This window comes from Ranitomeya imitator, chromosome 1 (genome assembly GCF_032444005.1).
Source record: "Ranitomeya imitator isolate aRanImi1 chromosome 1, aRanImi1.pri, whole genome shotgun sequence".
Classification (NCBI taxonomy): Eukaryota; Metazoa; Chordata; class Amphibia; order Anura; family Dendrobatidae; genus Ranitomeya; species Ranitomeya imitator.
The window spans coordinates 636,730,881-636,738,058 of NC_091282.1; the positions used below are offsets into that span (position 1 = coordinate 636,730,881).

The 7,178-nt window shown below is 53.0% G+C and overlaps 1 protein-coding gene across 1 annotated transcript in view; it reads right to left on the minus strand.

Annotated features, from left to right (window-relative positions):
* The window catches only part of PRPF3 (pre-mRNA processing factor 3), a 64,591-nt gene extending 57,740 nt beyond the window's left edge, over positions 1-6,851 (minus strand). Inside the window, exon 1 of the mRNA XM_069727111.1 lies at positions 6,733-6,851. The gene's annotated coding sequence lies outside the window, so the exon portion shown is untranslated. The remainder of the gene's footprint in view (positions 1-6,732) is intronic.
* Positions 6,852-7,178: the final 327 nt, after the last annotated feature.

Consider the following 7,178-nt stretch of genomic DNA (forward strand, 5'->3'; position numbering starts at 1 on the left):
ATTGAAGTTCATTCTCTGTCCTCCATAGTACATGCCTGCGCAAGGCAAGATTACTTTGTGCAGGCATGTACTACGGAGGACAGAGAATGAACTTCAATCCAATATTGCGGCCAGCATGCAGCCAGCGGGTAAGGAAAGGGTGAATCAAACACCCAAAAACCCCGCCTCCATGGCTGAAGATTGTTCCCTCCAAATTCAGGTGACAGTGTCCCTTTAAGTCTTGTTTGCCAGAGGGATCAAATACTTATTTCTCATTGCAAAATGCAAATCTACTATATAATTGTCTAAGGGTCACTTCCGTCTGTCTGTCCTTCTGTCACGGTTATTCATTCGCTGATTGGTCTCGCCAGCTGCCTGTCATGGCTGCCGCGACCAATCAGCGATGGGCACAGTCCGGAAGAAAATGGCCGCTCCTTACTCCCCGCAGTCAGTGTCCCAGGCGATCCGCTCCATACTCCCCGCTCCCCACAGTCAGTGTCCCTGGCGCTCCACTCCATACTCCCCGCAGTGTCCCCGGCGCTCCGCTCCATGCTTCCCGCAGTCACTGTCCCCGGCGCTCCGGTCCATACTCCCCGCAGTGTCCCAGGCGCTCCGATCCATACTCCCCGCAGTGTCCCCGGCGCTCCGCTCCATGCTATCCGAAGTGTCCCCGGCGCTCCGCTCCATACTCCCCGCAGTGTCCCCGGCGCTCCGCTCCATACTTCCCGCAGTGTCCTCGGCGCTCCGGTCCATAATCCCCGCAGTGTCCCAGGCGCTCTGCTCCATGCTTCCCACAGTCACTGTCCCGGGCGCCCACTAACACAGGGTTAATGCCGGCGGTAACGGACCGCGTTATGCCGCGGGTAACGCACTCCGTTACCGCCGCCATTAACCCGTGTGTCCCCAACCTTTTACAATTGATGCTGCCTATGCGGCATCAATAGTAAAAAATATAATGTTAAAAATAGTAAAAAAACAAAAAACCTGCTATACTCACTCTCCGTTGTCCGCTCGCACCTGCCGCCATCTTCCTTTCCCAGTGATGCTTTGCGAAATTACCCAGAAGACCTAGCGGTCTCACGAGACCGCTAAGTCCTCTAGGTAATTTCGCAATGCATCCTGGGAACGGAAGATGACGCAGCGCCGTTGGATTCCAGGAGGCGGAGAGACGGGATGCTGAGGAGCAGCGACAAGAATGGTGAGTATGTTAAACTACAAGGGGCCCTCGGATTGTTAGGTGAGTATATGTTTATTTTTTAACCTGTGACATACGTGGCTGGGCAATATACTACGTCACTGGGCAATATACTACGTGGCTCTGTGCTGTATACTACGTCACTGGGCAATATACTATGTGGCTGTGCTGTATACTACGTCGCTGTGCAATATACTACGTGGCTGGGCAATATACTACGTGGCTCTGTGCTGTACACTACGTAACTGGGCAATATACTACGTGGCTGTGCAATATACTACGTGACTGGGCAATATACTACGTGGCTCTGTGCTGTATACTACGTGGCTGTGCTGTATACTACGTCGCTGTGCAATATACTACATGGCTGGGCAATATACTACGTGGCTCTGTGCTGTACACTACGTAACTGGGCAATATACTACGTCGCTGTGCAATATACTATGTGACTGGGCAATATACTACGTGGCTCTGTGCTGTATACTACGTAAATGGGCAATATACTACGTCACTGGGCAATATACTACGTGGCTCTGTGCTGTATACTACGTAACTGGGCAATATACTACGTCACTGGGCAATATACTACGTGGCTCTGTGCTGTATACTACATAACTGGGCAATATACTATGTGGCTGGGCAATATACTACGTAACTAGGAAATATACTACGTGGCTGGGCAATATACTACGTGGCTCTGTGCTGTATACTACGTAACTAGGCAATATACTACGTGGCTCTGTGCTGTATACTACGCGACTGGGCAATATACTATGTGGCTGTGCAATATACTACGTGACTCGGCAATATACTATTTGGCTCTGTGCTGTATATTACGTCGCTGTGCAATATACTACGTGGCTCTGTGCTGTATACTACGTCGCTGTGCAATACACTAAGTGGCTCTGTGCTGAATACTACGTGGGCTGTGCAATATACTACGTCGCTGGGCAATATACTACGTGGCTGTGCAATATACTACGTCGCTGGGCAATATACTACGTGGCTGGGCAATATACGTGGCTGGGCAATACAATATACTACGTGGCTGGGCTATATACTACATCACTGGGCAATATACGTCGCTGGGCAATATACTACGTGGGCTGGGCAATATATTACGTGGGCTGGGCAATATACTACGTGGGCTGGGCAATATATTACGTGGGCTGGGCAATATACTACGTGGGCTGGGCAATATACTATGTGAACATGCATATTCTAGAATACCCGATGTGTTAGAATCGGGCCACCATCTAGTAAATTTATATAATTATACAATGTGATTTTCTGGATTTTATTTTTGATATTCTATCACTCAATGCTAAAATGAACCCAACTTTAAAATTACAGACTGTTCATGTCTGTCAGTGGGCAAACTTACAAAATCAGCAAGGGATCAAATAATTATTTCCCCCACTGTTTGTGAGCATTTTGGGTCCCACTTTAAACTTTTGCCCAGGGCCCCATTTTGTCTAAAACCGGCCCCGAGTACAAGAGGGATGCTCTTTCCTTGATCACCATACATGGAGATGGCAGCACCCCCACCACTGTACGACGTACCTCTACACAGGTCGGCAAACCAGACTGTGTACTGGGGTACAGTAAGAACATGGGGGGAATGATCGCTCTGATTAAGTACTACAGCCCCACAGTGCCATGAGAAAGGCCAAGGTGTGGTACAAGAAGCTGGCCGTGCACATCATACAGATGGCAGTGCACAACGCTTTCCTGCTGTTACGATGTGCAGACCAGGCTGGTATGTCGTACCTTCAGTTCCAGGAGATAGTGATCAAGGCCCAAATCTTTGGAGATTAGAAAGGAGCGGGACCCAGTAAGTCTAGAACTGAAGATACTCGTATCATACCAGGCCAACATGTCCAGGGAAAAAAAAACAAAAAAAAACGGCAAACCACAAAGAAAGAAAGGTCACAAAAGAGGTGACAAGTGTTACAGAAGGGGGATACGCAATGACACACATCAATGTGACACCTGTCTGGACACACCTGGCCTATGTATGAAAGACTGTACCTCACATTCATGAATACATTCGTTTCTGATACACTACACAACTCACGCGTGCCATTTTGACACACGATGCACTACTCACACGTGCCAACCTGACGCACGCTGCACTACTCACATGTACCAACCTGACGCACTCTGCATTACTCACGTGTGCCAACCTGACGTACGCTATACAACTCACGTATGCCACTACATTATAAAATTCACATACCAGTAAACAGTAGATCAGTTTCAAAATGGTGTCACTTGTGGTTTTTTTTTACTGTTTAGGCACATCAGGGGCTCTTCAAACGCGACATGGCGTCCACAGACCATTCCATCAAAGTCTGCATTCCAAAACGTAACTCCTTCGCTTCTGAGCCCTGCCGACAAACAGTAGTATTCCCCCACATATGGGGTATCAGCCTACTCAGGAGAAATTGCACAACAGATTTTGGGGTCCATTTTCTCTTGTTATCCTTGTGAAAATAAAATAGTTTGGGTCTAAAGTAAATTTTGTGTGAAATAAGTTAAATGTTAATTTTTTTTCCTAACACATTACTTCAGTTCTCATGAAACAACTGAACGGTTAATAAACTTCTTGAATGTGGTTTTGAGCACCTTGAGGGGAGCAGTTTTAATAATAATAGTGTCATTGTTGGGTACTTTTTGGGGTTTTCCCAAAATTGAAAGTTATTCACTAACCAGAAGATGGGGAATAGCCTGCTGATTTCTGGGAGCCCTTCCCCAGCCTGTGAATGGGGCTTCTTAGGGCCCGTTGCTCAGCGGAGCAGAGGTGCGCGGCTCAGGCAGAGCTGCATTCATTGTCTATGGAACTGCAGGAAAAGGAGGACTGCACTAAGGACATGAAGACTTCTGGATTTGGAAGGGTCAGGAGTACTCTGACCCGTTAGTAGTGGCTGTGCCTGGTGTTACAGCCGACCATAGCCTCAGCTCATTTGTGTAATATCGAGCACAACTTCTGCTAAAATAAACACACGCACTGCTACACTTAAAGGGGTTTTCCATCTCTTGGAAAAATGCCGACGCCAGCTGCAATTTGTTTTTAATTAACAACCTGGGCTTTACTCACCCTCCCCAGGTCCAGTGTCTGCAGCACTGACAGCTAATAACTGAGCTAAGATGTAATGCTTGAGCCTCTCAGATCTGCAGAGCTCAATTATTGGCTGCAGTGGTCGACATGATGTCAGAGCTGCTGACAATCACAGACATTGAGAGTAGAAGTTTTACGAACCCAGAAAACCCTTTTATTCATTACAAGGGAAAGATCCAAAGAGGTCGCAGGGCAACCGACAAATTACCACCTGCAACCAAACCCTGAACAGCGCTACGGGACCAGATGTGCAATGTTATGTCCCTCCATCCCAGACAGTAACGGTGTATACGGAGCCTCCAGTGTCCCAGGTCACATACGGTGACGTGGAGCCTCCAGTGTCCCAGGTCACATACGGTGTGCGCCGAGCCTCCCGTGTCCCAGGTCACATACGGTGTGCGCCGAGCCTCCCGTGTCCCAGGTCACATACGGTGTGCGCCGAGCCACCCGTGTCCCAGGTCACATACGGTGTGCGCCGAGCCTCCCGTGTCCCAGGTCACATACGGTGTGCGCCGAGCCTCCCGTGTCCCAGGTCACATACGGTGTGCGCCGAGCCTCCCGTGTCCCAGGTCACATACGGTGTGCGCCGAGCCTCCCGTGTCCCAGGTCACATACGGTGTGCGCCGAGCCTCCCGTGTCCCAGGTCACATACGGTGTGCGCCGAGCCTCCCGTGTCCCAGGTCACATACGGTGTGCGCCGAGCCTCCCGTGTCCCAGGTCACATACGGTGTGCGCCGAGCCTCCCGTGTCCCAGGTCACATACGGTGTGCGCCGAGCCTCCCGTGTCCCAGGTCACATACGGTGTGCGCCGAGCCTCCCGTGTCCCAGGTCACATACGGTGTGCGCCGAGCCTCCCGTGTCCCAGGTCACATACGGTGTGCGCCGAGCCTCCCGTGTCCCAGGTCACATACGGTGTGCGCCGAGCCTCCCGTGTCCCAGGTCACATACGGTGTGCGCCGAGCCTCCCGTGTCCCAGGTCACATACGGTGTGCGCCGAGCCTCCCGTGTCCCAGGTCACATACGGTGTGCGCCGAGCCTCCCGTGTCCCAGGTCACATACGGTGTGCGCCGAGCCTCCCGTGTCCCAGGTCACATACGGTGTGCGCCGAGCCTCCCGTGTCCCAGGTCACATACGGTGTGCGCCGAGCCTCCCGTGTCCCAGGTCACATACGGTGTGCGCCGAGCCTCCCGTGTCCCAGGTCACATACGGTGTGCGCCGAGCCTCCCGTGTCCCAGGTCACATACGGTGTGCGCCGAGCCTCCCGTGTCCCAGGTCACATACGGTGTGCGCCGAGCCTCCCGTGTCCCAGGTCACATACGGTGTGCGCCGAGCCTCCCGTGTCCCAGGTCACATACGGTGTGCGCCGAGCCTCCCGTGTCCCAGGTCACATACGGTGTGCGCCGAGCCTCCCGTGTCCCAGGTCACATACGGTGTGCGCCGAGCCTCCCGTGTCCCAGGTCACATACGGTGTGCGCCGAGCCTCCCGTGTCCCAGGTCACATACGGTGTGCGCCGAGCCTCCCGTGTCCCAGGTCACATACGGTGTGCGCTGAGCCTCCCAGGTCACATACGGTGTGCGCCGAGCCTCCCGTGTCCCAGGTCACATACGGTGTGCGCTGAGCCTCCCAGGTCACATACGGTGTGCGCGGAGCCTCCCAGGTCACATACGGTGTGTGCGGAGCCTCCCAGGTCACATACGGTGTGCGCGGAGCCTCCCAGGTCACATACGGTGTGTGCGGAGCCTCCCAGGTCACATACGGTGTGCGCGGAGCCTCCCGGGTCACATACGGTGTGTGCGGAGCCTCCCAGGTCACATACGGTGTGTGCGGAGCCTCCCAGGTCACATACGGTGTGCGCGGAGCCTCCCGGGTCACATACGGTGTGCGCGGAGCCTCCCAGGTCACATACGGTGTGTGCGGAGCCTCCCAGGTCACATACGGTGTGCGCGGAGCCTCCCGGGTCACATACGGTGTGTGCGGAGCCTCCCGGGTCACATACGGTGTGCGCAGAGCCTCCCAGGTCACATACGGTGTGTGCGGAGCCTCCCAGGTCACATACGGTGTGCGCGGAGCCTCCCGGGTCACATACGGTGTGCGCGGAGCCTCCCGGGTCACATACGGTGTGCGCGGAGCCTCCCAGGTCACATACGGTGTGTGCGGAGCCTCCCAGGTCACATACGGTGTGCGCGGAGCCTCCCGGGTCACATACGGTGTGCGCGGAGCCTCCCAGGTCACATACGGTGTGTGCGGAGCCTCCCGTGTACTCCACCATCTGGACAGATCCATGTCCCAAACTTTTCCAGCACCCTGGGCATACAAAGATGTGGACCAGCCACCAGCACCAGAACTTTACCACAGCTGCCCAAGCTCCATAGCCCTGCAGCTTACCAGCCGAATACTAACATCACCCTCTAGCGGCCACAGCTCTAAGTTACTCACCCTCCCGCCGTGTGTGACTTCCTCCCGCTTCCGCTATGACTACAGCCCCGGGACTAACGGAGGCCAAACGTCAAACCGGAACCGGAAGCTGAGCGGCCATGCAGCCTGGCGCACTGGCGATGACGCGGTCACGTGGTGGACGGCGCAAAGCATCACGGGTAGTGACAGTATCAGTGAGCGCCTTTGAATAACTTTATTGACAGCGGCTGAACATGTCATCCTATTGTTTGGTTTGTCATTATTTATTTTTTGCCCTTATGCACAGAAATAAAAGCTGAAGCATATTGGAAGATAATGTTCTGAAAGATCCCGAAAGACGCCTGAAAAACTATGTAATCAGTTACTGAAGCTTTTTCTGTACAGTTTTGTTACTTGTTTCTTTTTCTCGACTTTTAAACCTTTTGTGGGGAACTTCCTACCGTTTTTGAAGCTGCATGTCCAGTGTC